Source organism: Corvus moneduloides, chromosome 4 (genome assembly GCF_009650955.1).
Source record: "Corvus moneduloides isolate bCorMon1 chromosome 4, bCorMon1.pri, whole genome shotgun sequence".
NCBI lineage: Eukaryota > Metazoa > Chordata > Aves > Passeriformes > Corvidae > Corvus > Corvus moneduloides.
The window spans coordinates 61,709,542-61,725,218 of record NC_045479.1 but is presented as its reverse complement, the minus strand read 5'-3'; the positions used below and the strand labels follow the sequence as shown (position 1 = coordinate 61,725,218).

The 15,677-nt window shown below is 43.9% G+C and overlaps 1 long non-coding RNA gene across 1 annotated transcript; it reads right to left on the bottom strand.

Moving 5' to 3' along the window:
- Positions 1 to 3,120: 3,120 nt before the first annotated feature.
- Positions 3,121 to 13,753, bottom strand: LOC116442645. Its single transcript, XR_004239608.1, has 3 exons — positions 13,741 to 13,753; positions 11,688 to 11,690; positions 3,121 to 3,246 (listed from the first exon to the last, which is right to left on the bottom strand). It is a non-coding gene; the product is annotated as an uncharacterized LOC116442645 (long non-coding RNA).
- Positions 13,754 to 15,677: the final 1,924 nt, after the last annotated feature.

Sequence of the window (15,677 nt, the reverse complement as noted above, 5' to 3'; positions counted from 1 at the left end):
TGACATTCCAGAGATGATGTCTGCTCACAGTCCAAGAAGTGCCCGAGTCTGTTTTCATTTAAACCAGTTTTACAGTCTGGACTGGACTGGGATTCATATGCATTTTATGTGGCCTACACAACCCGCTCTGCCCTGCAGGAGATGACAGTTGCTGCCACAAGTGGTTTGCAGCCTCAGAGCGACTGCAGATGCCGAAAGACCAGAGTGAAGCCTGCTCACTTCTTTCTTTCTGTGACTTTTCCCATGGCTGGCTGGATCACTTGGTGGTTTCTATGTCCCTTCCCTGCCTTGAGGCAACATCAGCTTCTCCATACAGGCTGAACAGGCTTCACACACTTTCTCTGGAGTCTGGAGCAGCTTTACAAACCTTGGAGCTGTGCAAAGGTACAGGAAATGTCCTGCTGGCTGCTGCATCCATCCAGGATGTGAGGTGATAGTCTGTGAAGCCAACCAAGTGGAGGTGATGGTGGCAACCTTCAGAAGGAAGCCTGGGGAAGGGGGAACCTTCTTACTACCAAACCTTGCAGTATCTCTGTGGTTTTTTTCTCCGTTTTCTCATGTTTCCTGATTGTGTTACCAGTCTGTGCAATTCCACAAATTAAAAGTTGGAGTTTTTTTTCAGGTGAATCTTGGGGAGTTAGGAACATAGCTCCTAAGAGCATAATTTCCTCAGCCCAGAACTGTACCTGTGGACTGATGACCACCATGCATGCACATGCATTAATGTCCTGGGGTGATGGTATGAAGCCGCTTTATTCCTTAACCATCCGCTCAATGCCCAAGGACGCTGTGCCTCTAAGATGGGCCCGGGGTCGAGGCCACGGGGCCAAGTGCGGGGCAGTTTAACGGCTCAGCCCAACGGCTCGGGGGGCTCGGGGGTCTTGGCAGGGCTCGGGAGGGAGTGCACCGGGAGCGCTGTGCTGCTTTTTGGGCTTCTTTTGTATTCTGGATAGCTGGAAAAAGGTTTTTTTCTTGTTCTTTTTTCCTTTTCCTTCTCCTTGCCTCACTGCCTCCCTTCTCTCCTCGCCGATCCGGGGAGCCTGTGGGTGGCCCCAGCAGGCCCACAGGGTGGCCCCGGCTGGTCCAAGCCCACGTGTCTGTTCCCTCTCCCAGGAATTTTGAGGTTTTGAGGGTTTTTTTATCCTGTTCTACCCTGTTTTGTTTCTGTGTTAATAAACAGTTTGGTTTCTTTTTCCCACTTTCACTTCTTGTGACCTATTTGTCTCATTGACAGAGGAAAAGAGGAGGCCCTTTTCCCTTTGGAGGAGACACTCCAGAGTGTTTCCTCTTGAAGTTTTGTCTCAAAAACGGAGACAATGAACATTGCAGCCTGCTGACACATTGATCCTCTGTAGCTGCTTTGGGACAGGAATACATTAGTGCACACCAGAAAAAAACCCAGCATTGAAGGAAAGTTGTGCAACAGAGGGATGTTGCACTTAAAGTAAGGTTTGGGGTCATCCAAGGAAGACAGACAGGATGGACGGCAGGTAGAGCATGTACAACATATTCCTTATTATCCTCTTGTGATGTTCAGCAATTTACAAAGGTACCAAACTAATTCAGACTGTCTCACCAGGATCTGACACGTTACAAACCACAAGGCAAAAAATCAAACACAATGGCCTCACCTTCTTGATAAAAATATGGGAGTGGTTTCTTTATATCTCATCCACGCTTAAGGGAAGAAATACATGGTCTGGGACAGCAGAGCTGGAAACTGTTCCATAGGAAGTAATATAATCCAAAGTCCTATGTATTTTTAAGAAGTTCAACCCTGCCCCCTCATAAAGCAGGTATTTCAGTATGTGGCACTTGTGTTAATTGAATGCCCTCTTTAACGCAAATAAGGAAAGCCACACTAAAGTCTCTCAAGATTTCAGATAAGATCTGCAGCTGGTATAAATAAGCAAAATGTCACTAAGGCCAGAGGAATCGCTCTGTTCCTCCCTCTCCTGCCGCTGCAATCCCTGAACTTGACCCTACATTTCCATGCTCCTACAAGGAGTGCAGCACGAAGCACGTCGCAGCAATCCCTCCTCCCTGCCGCCTCAGCCTGTCTGGCCGTGCTGCAGCTGGAGCCCTGGCCCTTCCCCAGGGACACGGCGTGTCAGGCTGCCGGGAGGGAAAAAGCCAGGGAGTGTCTGGCCAGGGCGGGAAGGGAGGGCTGAGTTCCTGTCACTTCCTCTGTGATTATTTCAAGATTTTTCAGTAGAAGTCTTTACAGGATGGGTTGGGCTGTTTTATCAGAGACAGATTTTGGCAGGCTAGTTCCCAGGGAGGTTCTTTTCACCCTGCAGCCCTCAGCCAGAGCCTGCATACCTTACTTACCTCCCCAAATCCAGCACAGCCTGGCCCAACCGATGGGCAGATTCCGGCCTGCTGAGGGAGACAGCCGGGAGTGCCAACCCTCCCTGCAGGAGGACAGGCTTTTGATTTTGTTTAAGAAATAACACTCAGACCTTGGCTGGTGACAAGCAGTCCTGATGGTGCTAACATAAATCTCCAGGTCACTTGCTTGACAGGGGCAAGGTTAACCCTTCATAAGCAAGGAGAACACTTGAAACTTTCCAACCAGACTTTGCTTTCCCAATCTCTCTTTATGGCCTCACATTTTAAGCGGAACAGCTAGCAAAGCGAGCAGGAAACAACAGCTCCTTCCTGCCACACAGCCCCAGCCATCCACGCAGGGAGCTTGCCTGCCCTGGGGCTGGGTTTGGGTGTCGGCCAGTGCTGATCAGCATCCCCGTCTGAATCAGAATCATACAATAGTTTGGGTTGGAAGGGACTGCTAAAAGTCATCTCGTCCAACCTACTGTAACTGTCCTGTTGCCATTGAAGCTAAGACTGGGAGAGAGATTATCCCAGCTGAATCCCAGTAAACAGCAGCAGAGCAGTAGCTCTGTGGCAAATGTGATAGATAATGATTTTTTGTTTAGTTGTTTCTAAATTCTCTACATTTCACGTATGTGTTCTTATAACCTGTAGCGATAGGACAAGGGGTGATGGTTTTAAACTAAAAGAGGGTAGATTTAGACTAGATATAATGAAGAAATTTTTTACAATCAGGGTGGTGAAACACTGGCACAGGTTGCCCAGAGAAGTTGTGGATACCCCACCCCTGGAAGTGTTCAAGGCCAGGCTGGATGGGTCTCTAAGCAACCAGGTCTAGTGGAAGGTGTCCCTACCAATAGCAAGGGGGTTGGAAATAGATGGCCTTTAAGATCGCTTCCAACCCAAACCATTCTTTGATTCTATGGGACAGCTTCTGTTAGGAGAAGGGGAGGTGCTGTGCCAAAGATTGACTACAACAGAGGGCAATTATTTGAAGAGAAATACAATAGTAAAGCAATTAAATCAGGAGGGTACCAACTATTTTCAAACAGAAAAAAAAATATCAAGAGGAGAACTCAAACCACGGTGGATTAGAGGTTTAGTCAGTATGAGGGAGGGAGGACGGAGGGATGACAGAATGACAGGACTATAGTGCAGAAGAGGTTTCTAACATCCACACAAATTTTACTGTGCACATGCATCAAAGGTCCCTATGTAAGATATGTAAAACCGTGTGTCCTGATTGAAGACAGCAGAGTTGACCTACATCCCTTCCTCTTCTCCATGGTCTGGCTTTTGGAGTCCCACTGCTACATTATACTGCTTTGCTGGATGCTCTTTATCTTGGCTCTTAAAAAGCCCATGTGGGAGAGCAATACTGGGCACTTTGGTATTTTCTGGGCTTTCCCCTGCCCAAGGGTGCACTGTTTGTGAGGATGCCAAAACTCCTTCTCTTGTTCTGTCCATAATCCACTACCTGAAGGGTCTGGCTCTCTGCCTGGGCAGCTGCAAAGAATTAGCCCAGCTGAGGTTCAGCACACAGGGAGGGAGTGCAAACAAGACTTGTTTTTTGCCATTCAGTCCACTCAACCTTCAAGAAACCTTGGAATTAAAAGTCCTAAGTACAAGTATTGAAATTGACTGTAAGGTCAGTGCTGCCTGTGGCAATCTTGGTTTCACTGACGCAGAATTGCATCACTTCAAAAGTGCCTTGAGAAGCCCTTTTTTTTTTGACTTGTATCCCATCCTTGGAATGTCTTTAGTGGTTCATATTAACTTACATGATCTCCTAAGAGTTACTGTGTCTTTTTTTCATTACAAAGGACTTTAGGTATTCTCACAAAGGGATAACCTGTTTGTTTCAGATGGCTTTGCTGATTCCCAATATCAGTTTTTCCCAACATCAAGCTGAACACTATTTTGCGTGCAAAATTTTCCTTTCTACTTCCTTTTCTGGCTGTATTGGTATTCACAGATTGTAAGTATTTATTTGGACTAAAGCATTTTAGAAAGTATATTTCCCATTCATCCTCAGTTCATTGGTCTTTATCTTTCACAATGCTTCCAAAAGTTGTAACAATTGAATATTGGCCTTGAGAACTCCTGAAGTGTCCAAGTGCTCAGGAGTTCCAGAAAAAAATAAAGGCAAATTATAAATCACTCCCTGCTGAAAAGAGAGGCTTTCTATATAACTTATGTAACATTATTCTTAAAATCATACCTGAAAAGGGCCTTAAAAAGTATCCCAGGCCACCATGTTCCCCAAGACAAGGTCAGCTATGCACTCTAGATTTGTTAACCTCTTAGCCATTTCCAGCAAGGATAATTACTTGCTGAAGACCAAGTCAGAAAGTATTTCTCCCTGGACAAAGCAGTAGATTATTTATTTCATGCCCTGTTATCACTTATTTTTAGTAGTTCTCATGTATCATTTTCAGAACTGAATTGGTTTGAGGTGAACTGGATTATTCCTGCTTATAAAGGGGTTCAATTTTATGTCTGGCAGGAAACAATATAAACTGGAAAAGGAAACCTACTTGCAAGTGGAGGGAAAAACAACCTTTGCTATTTCTTCCACTGTCTTCTTCAATATTGATTATCAAGGACACCTCCATCTTCTTGCTAGTCTTCTAGGACTGATAGACAAATCTGCCCCATGCTTTGTCCCTTTGCCTACCCAGCATCCATTAACTCAGGGCACTCTTGTTCCCCTCCTGGAGTCTTCTCAGGGCTAATACCAATACAAACCTGGCTCTGGGGATCATCACCATTATTAACACCACAGAATAAAAGCAAGAGAAAATGTATTAGACAGTGAACAAGATGGGGAGAAGTGCATGTCCTTGTACCGTCACGGGGAAAGTCTTTGTAGTGTTCTCACTCCTACTTGCCATTCTCCTGGTGAATGCATCCACCCTGACACAAATAATCTACAAGCAGCAAACAAACCCTTTCTAGTACTCTGTCGCTTTACAGGAAATAAACAATGGCACAATTACTCACTAATATCTCAGAGAAGTCATGCTAATTGCTTCTGCTGAAGCTCCAGGCCTCCTTATCAAACCTGCCAGGCTGAAGAAGCTGAAAGTCTATAAACCAGTAAATAATTAACTTTGAAGATTTCCTTCTTGCATCTCCTGGTGCCTCTTTTGCCTGCAACAGTGAATGGCTGAGCAACAATTCATTGTGATTTCTGTGGAGAACCTGTTTGCTCTTGCGTCACCTTGATGTGTGCTTTAAATCATTTGAACACTTCCAAAGAAATTAAGCACGCAAAAAATATCCAAGAGAGCAGGGTCTGGAAGTGCTGGGGACACCCCTCCACCCAGGCCCCTGCCATGGCAGGAGTGAGGGCTGCCATGGCGAGGGGTCAGTACCAGTCCCCCAACCCCATTTCTCTGGGAAGGTTTTTTTGTAACACCTTTACATCTTTATTCTTCTTTGCAGGAAGATGCCAAGGACTGACATTTGGGCCAGAGCTCCTGTCTGAAGCAATGGCTTCTCTCTGATCCACTGCAGTCAAGTCCCATGAGGAAACACCACAATATGTTCTCCTTCCTGAGAAATATCTGCCTTCTGCTTCCCTCTGTGGTTTAATTAAAGCATTTTAGCATTCTCTGTTCAGCAGTTTCACCCTGTAGGAACTCTGTCAGCTCCAAGATTTTGCCTTGGGAGTGCAGCCATTTTGGGTGTTTGCCTGGGCATCAGGGCCTACCCCTCATTTACTTTTACCAGCTCAAACATGCTTTAACCCACAAAAACTCCTTAATGAAGCTGCACATTCTTCGCAAACCCAGCTCCTTCAAGACTATACTGGTACTTTATCATTCCAATCATCTTCTTTTCTGATAGGGCCCCAGTACCCGCCTGCAAGCATGTTTGTTTACACAAGGGATGCTGGTCCTCTGCAGATTTCTTCATCCTGACTCAAAACAGCCACTGCAAAGGCACAGCAGTGGGAGGTAGATGGGGTTTTTTGTACCTGGCAAGCAGTTCATGTGCTTACGTGCACATATGCAGCCATAGGCACTACAACCTTTCCCATCCTGCCAACCTGTGTGGGTCAGTAGTGATGGGATTATCACAGAAAGTAAAGCTAAAATATGCCTCATGAGTGACCTTCATCAGTCATCAACATGTGGTCCACAACTGGTCCCCAGCAGCACAGACACAGGACAGCAAGTGTCTACATGAGGTCCTATTCCTTTTGGAAAGGTTTCCTTTCCCTCCCAGAAGCTGGTCTGTAGCTGGGGCCTCTGGCAGGAAACCAACAGCATAGGGTAACACAGGTGCATTTGGGTATTGATACTACTCCTGCAATGGCCACCCTGCTTCCTCACACCTCCATTTGCTACCAAATTACTCGAAGATGGGAGCAGGAGACACTCTCCTGCTGTGCAGCAGCAGAGCATCCATGAACACCAAGGAGATCTGAATCCCTTGGGGCAGGAGAAGAGCCAAGGCAGCTGCAATTCCTGTCCCTCCAAGGTTTCACCCACACTCCACAGTTCCATGTATATAAATTAAAATTAACTTATTAAAGTAAATTAAACTTGTCTGAAACCATTCTCTGGCAGAGAATGGCCCACACCCTTACTATTGAAGTCTTAGCCTCTAAAGCAGCATGGCTTCACCCAGGTTGCCCACTGGAAAGGGAGCCTGGCACATGCTAATTCCCAAATCTGAGCTCAGCCTCATCTGGGTGACCATCTTTGCCTCAGGCCAAAACCAGCCTAGGAACCACTGTACTGCTATAGATGGTTTAGCTCCATGCCACAAAAAAAAAAGCTCTCTGATGGTACTTAGTTTGGCACAGGACATTTTTTTCAACCAAACTTACCTCCCTACTGGAGTGTGACACCTATAGAGATGAGGTTTGACCCTGAATTCAGTGACCCTCTTAGTTCACTGTCCTTAATGAAGAGAAGGCATCTCTATGGATGTATGTTCTTTGTGGATTTCTCAGATCAACCTTGGTCTTAAAAACTCCAATTTAATCAGTGTGACCAAACTTGCCTTCCTCATAAGATACTTCTTTACATATAAAACAGCCCACCTGGTGCTCCCCACATTTGGGACAAAGGAGGCTTGCAGCTGACCTATAAAGCATGTTATTAACTTACACCTTGTTTAGGTTCTCCAGAAACTAGTCCCTGGGAGTGCAGACCTGCCACAACAGATCTGAGAATGGCCCATGGTGCCCTGTGTTCCCCTGGGCTCTGCTCCATCCCGTAGGCAGCTCCCCGCATATGTGACTTTGCTTGCAGAAGAGGGAGTATCAACCCCACAGAAAGCTGTTGCCCATGAGGAAAGGCTGTTTTTAATTGAGGCATGATAAATCATTTCAAGTAAGTTACAAGTGTTGGTCAATGGATCTTCTAGCAAAATCCTCTAAATGAGCTATTCCTATTTTGTTTCGAATGGTAGCACATACTTTCAAAGCACCGAATGCTGAGAAACTAAAATACTTAAGTGTAACAATGGGTTGCATTATTAAATATATGGATAGTTATTCAATCGGTTATTATAAATCTCAAAAGAAGTGCTTTAAAAGCCTGAAAATAAAAAACAAAATAGTCAAAGAATGTAAGAAGGGCTGTCTCCACTGTTCTGTGCACAGCAATATTTCAATACAAAAAGGAAGCTGCCAGATCAGTATTAAACATCCTTTCTGTATACTAGTGATTACACAGGTATAAAGACAAAGGGAATTAATGCCACCAAAACAGCACAAGTTCTCCCTTTTCTCCACACAGCTTTCTGTCCCATGTGCTAATTGTGCTTTGCATAGGGCTTGGACACTTTGCTGGAAAACTTCTAAGGGAATTTATTTTAATAAACAAGTTTAATAAGGATGCTAGGAAGTTTGGTAAATGTTTTGGGCAGGCAAAGTGATGGCATGGAATCTGAGGAAAAAAATATATACACGTATATATACACCAAGTACCCTCTGGTACTACAGAGGAAGGAGGAAAGGAGTGATTTTCAGTAGTACTTGGGCAAAACCCCCAATTATTAAAAAAAGCACCAAATGACTAACACTGACTCACTCTCTTGGCATGATGTAGGTAGATTTCCTACTGTTATTTGTAGTTGTGTTCTGGTCTGGTTATGACATGTTGTCAGTAAAGTGGTTTGAAAAGTGTTAGCCTGGGGTCCAATAGTTCTTTTGTGCCATTCAGTATCCTATAAAATACAGATCTTCTTTTTTTTAATTTCTTTACATACCTCAAAATTCAGCCACTAGTTTTCTTCCTGCAGTCCCCCATCATCTCCACAGTCCCTACAATTTGGCTTGCTAGCACTAGCAGAGTTCAATTTATAGGTTTCTTTCCCTGTTAGCTGTTGAGCCCTGTCTCTTCCTGGCTGCTTGCTCCAGGAAAGGCCTCTTCCTTATCCTGGCCAGGAACAGGAACCCTTGTGAGACACAGAGGTTATCTTGTTTCGTCTTGCAAATTCACAACCTAAGAACCAATTTTCAGCACACTTTGTTTGGAAAGAAGAGCTCTGGCCTGCATTTACAGACGTGGTCAAGTACCTTACAATCTATTTTTGTGCCTAAATTTTTTAAAGTAATTAGGCGCTTTCACAATTTTTAGGATCTGTGGCCCTCATCCAACATCAAGAGCACAGTTTTGGCATTATGGGATATCCAGTGTGCTTAAGACTTAATAAAAAGCAATGGTACGTTTTGCATAATCTCAAAGAGTATAGTAAGGTATTTATACTAGAATTAATTCACTGATTAAAACAGAGAAAAATATAGGGAATTTTATGTTAAAAATCATACAGAGAACTTCCTTTAAACAGAATATAGAGAAAAGGCACCAGAGCTGTGCCTAGACTTAGGGGAACTGGATGTCCTGACCTGCATGGTACCTGGCCAAAGCATTTCCTTGTGGCCAACATGCCTAGGTTTCCTTCCCTGGGGAGCCAGGAGAGATGGAGGGGAACATTTAGTGCATAGGCATCTCATTTACTGAGTGAAATACTAGAAGATGGAAAGTGCTTAGGAGCTCCAGTATGTATTATCTTGGTTCAACAGGTGAATAAGGGAAACACAGTGAAATGGAAAGCAAGCCAATTACAAATAGCAAATTTGAAAGAGCAGAGGAAGGTGACACCTTGAGCCAACCTACAAAATCCCTGTCAATAGGTATTGTTGAGAGGATCCAAAATATCACTGGAGGGTTAAGAGGGTAATGAGGATGTTTGACATTTTTTAGACAGGATTGAAAAATTGCTAGAGGTACAAACCACTATGCTTCAGAGCCCAGTTCCTCAAATGCTCAGAGGTAGAATTCAAGAATATTTGGTATTTGTCCTCTAAGGAGCTTCTTAAACCTTCTGCTGAAGCAGCTGGCACTGGCTGCCCTAAAAACAAAATACTGCAATCCATGCATTGGGTTGGATTTTAATCTCCACTTGAGATTACATGAACTGCTGTGAATTGACTGAAAAAATCCTGATCCAATATTTAAGTCAAACAGTATTCCAGGAAAAAAGGCAGGAAGAACAGCCTGTTTTCTGTCAAAAAGAGTGGTGGACTACAGCATCAGGGGATATCATCCTGCTAGATACAGATGTGAGATACAGAAGTGGAAACCTTGTGTTTTTATCTGCACAAAGCTATCTAGCCCAATCCATGTTTGAATGACGAAAGGCCTATTTGCTCTGCCACAGTAAGGGCAAACCTGATTCATGGATTGACTGTTTAATCAAGCATCTCGTCTTCAAATAAGTGCTTTTCTGTGTTTGAGAATCAGTTTCAAGGTCATTTAGCAACTGGCAATGTCGTAGAAGAGAAGGAGCTCAGTCCAAAGGCAGGGAAGGCAGTGTCTTTCTCTTGGCAGTAGATTAACAAAGAAAATGTTGATACAAGGCAATGACACACTGTCCTTCTGAACATGCAGATGAGTCCACATAGTATTTGGATATGGAAAGTGCAGTGCTGTTATCAGGACTACTTGGCACCACCATTTTAGAAATTTAGGTGAACTAAGACCATGTAGCCACAGAGAGGAAAGGCCAGGGCAAAATGTATTGACAATAAAATATGTCTAGTAGATTGTGGGTAATTTCAGCTGAGTCACTTGGACAATAATGGAGTAAATCCCAGCATTGTGAAGAGCAATCCCACCTACATATTTTGGAACTATTCCAGTTTGCTTAGCACTTTCCGCAAGGCATTTAGCAGGGATGCCCTTTCAACATTTTGCTACATGAAATCTTCTGCTTGTGCGGTTTCAGTCAGTTCCCAGAACATAAATTTTAAATCTCAGATGTTACATTTATGCTACATTTTTTTCCCCTTGGGGTTTTCATGCAAGATTTAATAATTACAGTGATATTTAACACTAAAAATCTGTGAGTCTTTAGGAGAAATTCAAGTCTTTACGACTTGCCACAGAGAGTCATATTACTTCTACGGTTTATAAACTTATTTCCTCTAACTTCTAGTTCTACTGCCCAGAGGGTAAAACACTAGGGTTAATTTAAAACTTTTGCTTTACTACATGCTAACTTGCACCACTTGAAAAGGTCTAGCATGTGTTGCTGGCTGATGAGTCCTGCCATAATTTAGCTCCCTATTGTATGTCTGACCTTATTAATCAATATGTCTTGCTTACATTCTGTTGGAGAACAGTTCTCATGTGAAGCCTTTTTAACTTAATTGTCTGTCAGACGAGATTCATTTCATCCTCATCTTGGAAACAGAACCTCCACATAAATTAGATCTACTTGGATACTAATAAAATTATAATAAATGTTGGCATGCAGTTTCTCTCATTTTCTTTGTAATGATAAATGTCATAGAAAAATAAGCTTTTAGGTAATTGCTTGCACTCATAGTTGACTAGAGTAAGAGAAAGAGCCTAACTTTTTTCTTTTCTTAGCAAGCTGTTAGAAATCCAGACTTGTGTTACAAAACTAGAGGTAGTTCTATCTCACCTAATCTTGCAGTATCTGAAATGGTTTCTGTCTCCTCTCCTGTCCAGTATGACAAGAAAAAGTTATAGCTGTTTAGTAGATTGTATTTCCACCTTTATTAAATTTAAACTCTCCTCAAAGTCCTGTTAATGAATGCAGTGTTGTGACAGTACTGAGCAGTTATGGTGGAGCTCAGACAATAGATTTTTCCTACATCTGAACCTTCCCTATGCCTCCTCAGCTGCTCTGAAGCACAGGGACGCTCTATTTTATGATGTTGTATTTCCCAGGATCATGGTTTTATGGAGTTGAAGCTGGAGCAGAGCCTTCTAGAACATACCTACAAGCTTAAAGCAAGGACCTTATTCAGCACAGTGCACAAGTGCACCACTTACTGACCCAGCGATGGGAGAGGCCATCACCTGCTTGCAACTGCTCGTGGAGTTGTGCCGTAAATCCAATCAGTGCTGGGCTTCAAAGGACACCACCACCGTGCCCCGCGAGTGTTTTGGTCTTCAGTGTTGTTTGTAGGGAATTGCTTTAATCCAGCCACAAATATTATGCCCCATGGCATGGAAAGAAACAAGGAGGGACAGAGAACAAGACAGAAGTCTGTAGGCTGGTATTGCCACCAGAGTCGCTACATCACCACACTAAAGGACGACTTCTGCTCTGCCCAATTGTTCCCTGAAGCGTCCAAGGCATGAGACACTCTGCAATCCCCCTCTCCACAAACAGCACGGACATCTTGCTACTTGTAGTTTCCTTGTATCCCAAGCTCTGGAGATGGAGCATCTAACATTTCAGTGTGGGAAGGCTTCTGAAGCAAGTTCAGCTTTCCTTTTGCTCCATCTGATGATATTTTAGATGGAAAGGGTTTGAAAAGGACTTTCCTTCTAACCATATTGAACAGTTAAGGGTGAGGGAGGGGTGGAGAAAATATAAGAAACAAACAAATTTTCCTCATAGGATTTCTTACTTTCATTCTACTTTAAAGTCTCCCTAATAAAAATTTTTGAATCCAAACAGCGCCAGGGTATTTCAAAAGAACAAGCTGACTTTTTTCCTTATGCAATAGCAATTGAACACCCTTTTTTGAATACACTTAATCAAAGCATGCTGATATCTTACCATATGCATCAATCATATATCCCCCAAGGTATATATGTCAGAGCCAGGAATGAGGAATGTGCCTTTGCAGTCACATAGCCAGTGAACCACTTTGGGTTTGTGCCTCACTCTGAAGCCCATGTTGAAAGTATTACTGTAAGACAGATGATCCTGGGAAGTAAAGCTGCATCCTAAGGGTACATGGCAACAGATTCTTTTTTTTAATTCCAACCTAAGAGTTTGAATGAATCCAGGCTGAAAAGTTCAAAGGTTTGATAGATCAGAGTAATCTATCAGGTGAACAAGGCCAGGGCACTTCCATTTCTGCAGTTAACCCTGTCCTGGAAGAAAGAGGTTAATATACCACCTGGTTTCCTTGGACTTAACTGATCCCAAAAGACCTCTTTCACCTTCGTTGGTGAGGGGCTAGCAAATGAAGACATAAACTTGCACATCTGGCTGCATAGTGAGATGCCTTAATTATTCTGCTTCACCACCCTCTCCTATGCAGAAGAGTGTTCACGATGCCAGCACAGGGACTCACAAACTCCATGTGTCACTGTATTTATCTCTAGGAGATTTTAGGAGATTGAAAAGCTGACAGCAAATAAAGCAGATGCTCCAGACATTCAACAATTTCCTGTTCCACATGAAAAGTCAGCTTTCAGATGTTGACTCTGGACTGCTTCTCCTACATAATGCTTGCTAACTGGTGTTCTGATAGCAGGTAGCTGTTGGGATGGCCCCTTGTCATTTCTGTCCATTGCCATATGCAGTGGACTTCCATAAACACTAGCCATTTCAAACCAGGTTTAAAACTGGTTTGTGCTGCCAGAACCAAGCAAAACTTGTTTACAGGAGTTACAGAAGATTTGGCCCCAGTATCTTCATAACTGAGCCTCTCCCTGCAATGATCACCTTCTCCAAGCAAATTACTATTGCAGCTGGTGAGGGGTCAGTAGCTCTGACCGAGGAAGCTGTGACCGGTCCAGAGAGATGGTCCCAAGAGAGATCGTCTTCCCGGGGCCCGGTGTCTTCCCTCAGCTGCTGGCTGGAGGGCCCGTGCAGAAGCTGTCAGCTCTTTAGTGATTGTCAGCTCGTGATTCCAGCTCAGCTCTGCAGGGCAGCCTCCAGGCCAGACCAGAGAGAGAGACGAGAGGCCCGTGTAGCTGTTCCGCACGAGGGAGCTTTATTGGTCCAGCAAAGGGGAGCCGGGGACGGGCATCTCTCTGCCCTCGCAGGGGCAGGGGGCTCGCTTTATAGGGATACAGGGGGTGGGTGTCAGAGGGTAAAGGCCAATGGGCTACAAAGGATCTGCACAGGGTCTCCCAGAGGATTCTGGGTTTGTCTTCTTCTCACCGTAACTGAAAGTGGCTGCCTTTCCAGGGAGTCCTGCTGGGAGGTTAACCACTCTCTTTATCTCAGCAGACGTCCCTCCAGGGCGGGGGCTGGGCATACCCCACAAATTACTTTTAAATAAAAAAAAAGGCTAGGATATAATGTCTATAGAGAGTACGTAGACCTTGGTATCAGTGCTATTTATAAGGCTGATGTCTTGGAAGGGAAAAAGCCGCTCACAAAACTATTCTGTCAGAAACATTCATGTCTTTTTTTTTTCCCAGAAGGGTGACTTGCAGTACAAACCTGTACAGTTCAGGAGACTCAGATACTTGGGGTCTCACTTGTGATAGCAGCTCAAGCTCCAGATAAGCTCATGGGAATTACCAGGCTATGAGTTATGCTACACTCTGCTTCCTTTTTCTTATCGTTTCCCCAATCTTAAAATTACAGGTCAGTTGACTGCTGCCAGACTGATCTTGTGCTATTTCTGAAAGCTTTTATTTGTTAACAAATCACCAGTGAATAGCAACTGCTTCCTCCTTTAATAGGCCTCAATGTATTTCATTGATAAGATAGGATAATTATAAACTTCTGCAACTCTCAGGACTGAGAGAAAAACTAACCTTTATTTACTTCATAGATCCTGACAATTACTGGTGCAGTTATACTGGAAAGTTCATCAGAGGCCTTAATTTGACTTGCTTACAGCTGTGCCTCCTCATGCCCATGAGAGCAATCTGCCCACAACTCTGTCACCCCATCATCAGTGAACTGATGAGTTTTCACAAGCAAATTAATTCCTGAACAAGAAACCTCCAGGTGAAGGTGCTTCTGGGAAAGCTGCTCTGGGGACATTCTTCTCCACTGCAGAGCTGAGTCACTTGCCTCAACACATCAGTGGAGGAACTGTCTGAGTGGAGACTCCCTCTCATCGATGAGATCAAAGGATAATTCTCCATGTACCTCAGGTGTGAAACTTCTCTGTAGCTCTGCATGGTTCTCTATTTCTACAACCCCTCTCTTGTAGCCAATACCTCTCTGTTCAAAACTCCTAGACCTACCAAAACAAAGCACAGAGAGAAGTGGATATGGTGACCTGTTCTGCACAGCAACTTCAGCTAACTGAGGTGTTTCATGTCCTGTCCTGGGGTAAGTTGCTGCCACTCCTGCCCAGGATGATGATCTGTAGGAGCAGCTCTTTCACCTGTGTAAGAAACCATCCCAGTGCAGTGAAAGCCTGTGTGAAAACTGCCCCAACTCTGCTATGAACAAGCATAAAAATACAAGCCACAAGGAGAGCAGGTAAGTAACAAGAGAGGGGGGACGGACACACAGACAGGTAAGAGGGCAAATTATCTGAACCATAACTGAGGCAAAAATCTCACTTCAGCAGCCTCCCCTAAGGAGCTAGCTATATACCAGCATTCCCTACGCTAGTTTACCCAAAGGCCTAGTCTTGAAAATGTTGCCTTAGAGTTCTCTCTACATAGGATAAGAAGAAAGATACAAGTGCATTTACATTCAAAAGCTTATGAGTTTCAGAGCTGTCCCCCAAATGCTTGTAGAATACATGTTCCTTTTTAGGTCTTACTCCAGCTGCTAAACCACAATAACTCATGGATGGAGAAGACTGGAAATATAAAAGCAGACCACTTAACAGGCATTGTACTCAAATCAGCTCTGTTCTACACATTCCTCATGTTGTGATAGCAGACTGCATAACAGACCTCCCATACAGCTGAAAAGATATGTACAAATGGACGATATTCTACAACCAGTCATACAACCATACCAAAACCGACGTCTCCTTCTACTGCTGTTTTCATGATCTCAAAGGCTGTCAGACTGTGGAAAGCACAAGACATCTCATGTATCATTGATCAGCCCCCAGCTGATGAAGACAGGGCAGTGAGCCTGACAGCTACCCTTCACTGAGGCTAAATCAAAGAGCAATGAAGTTC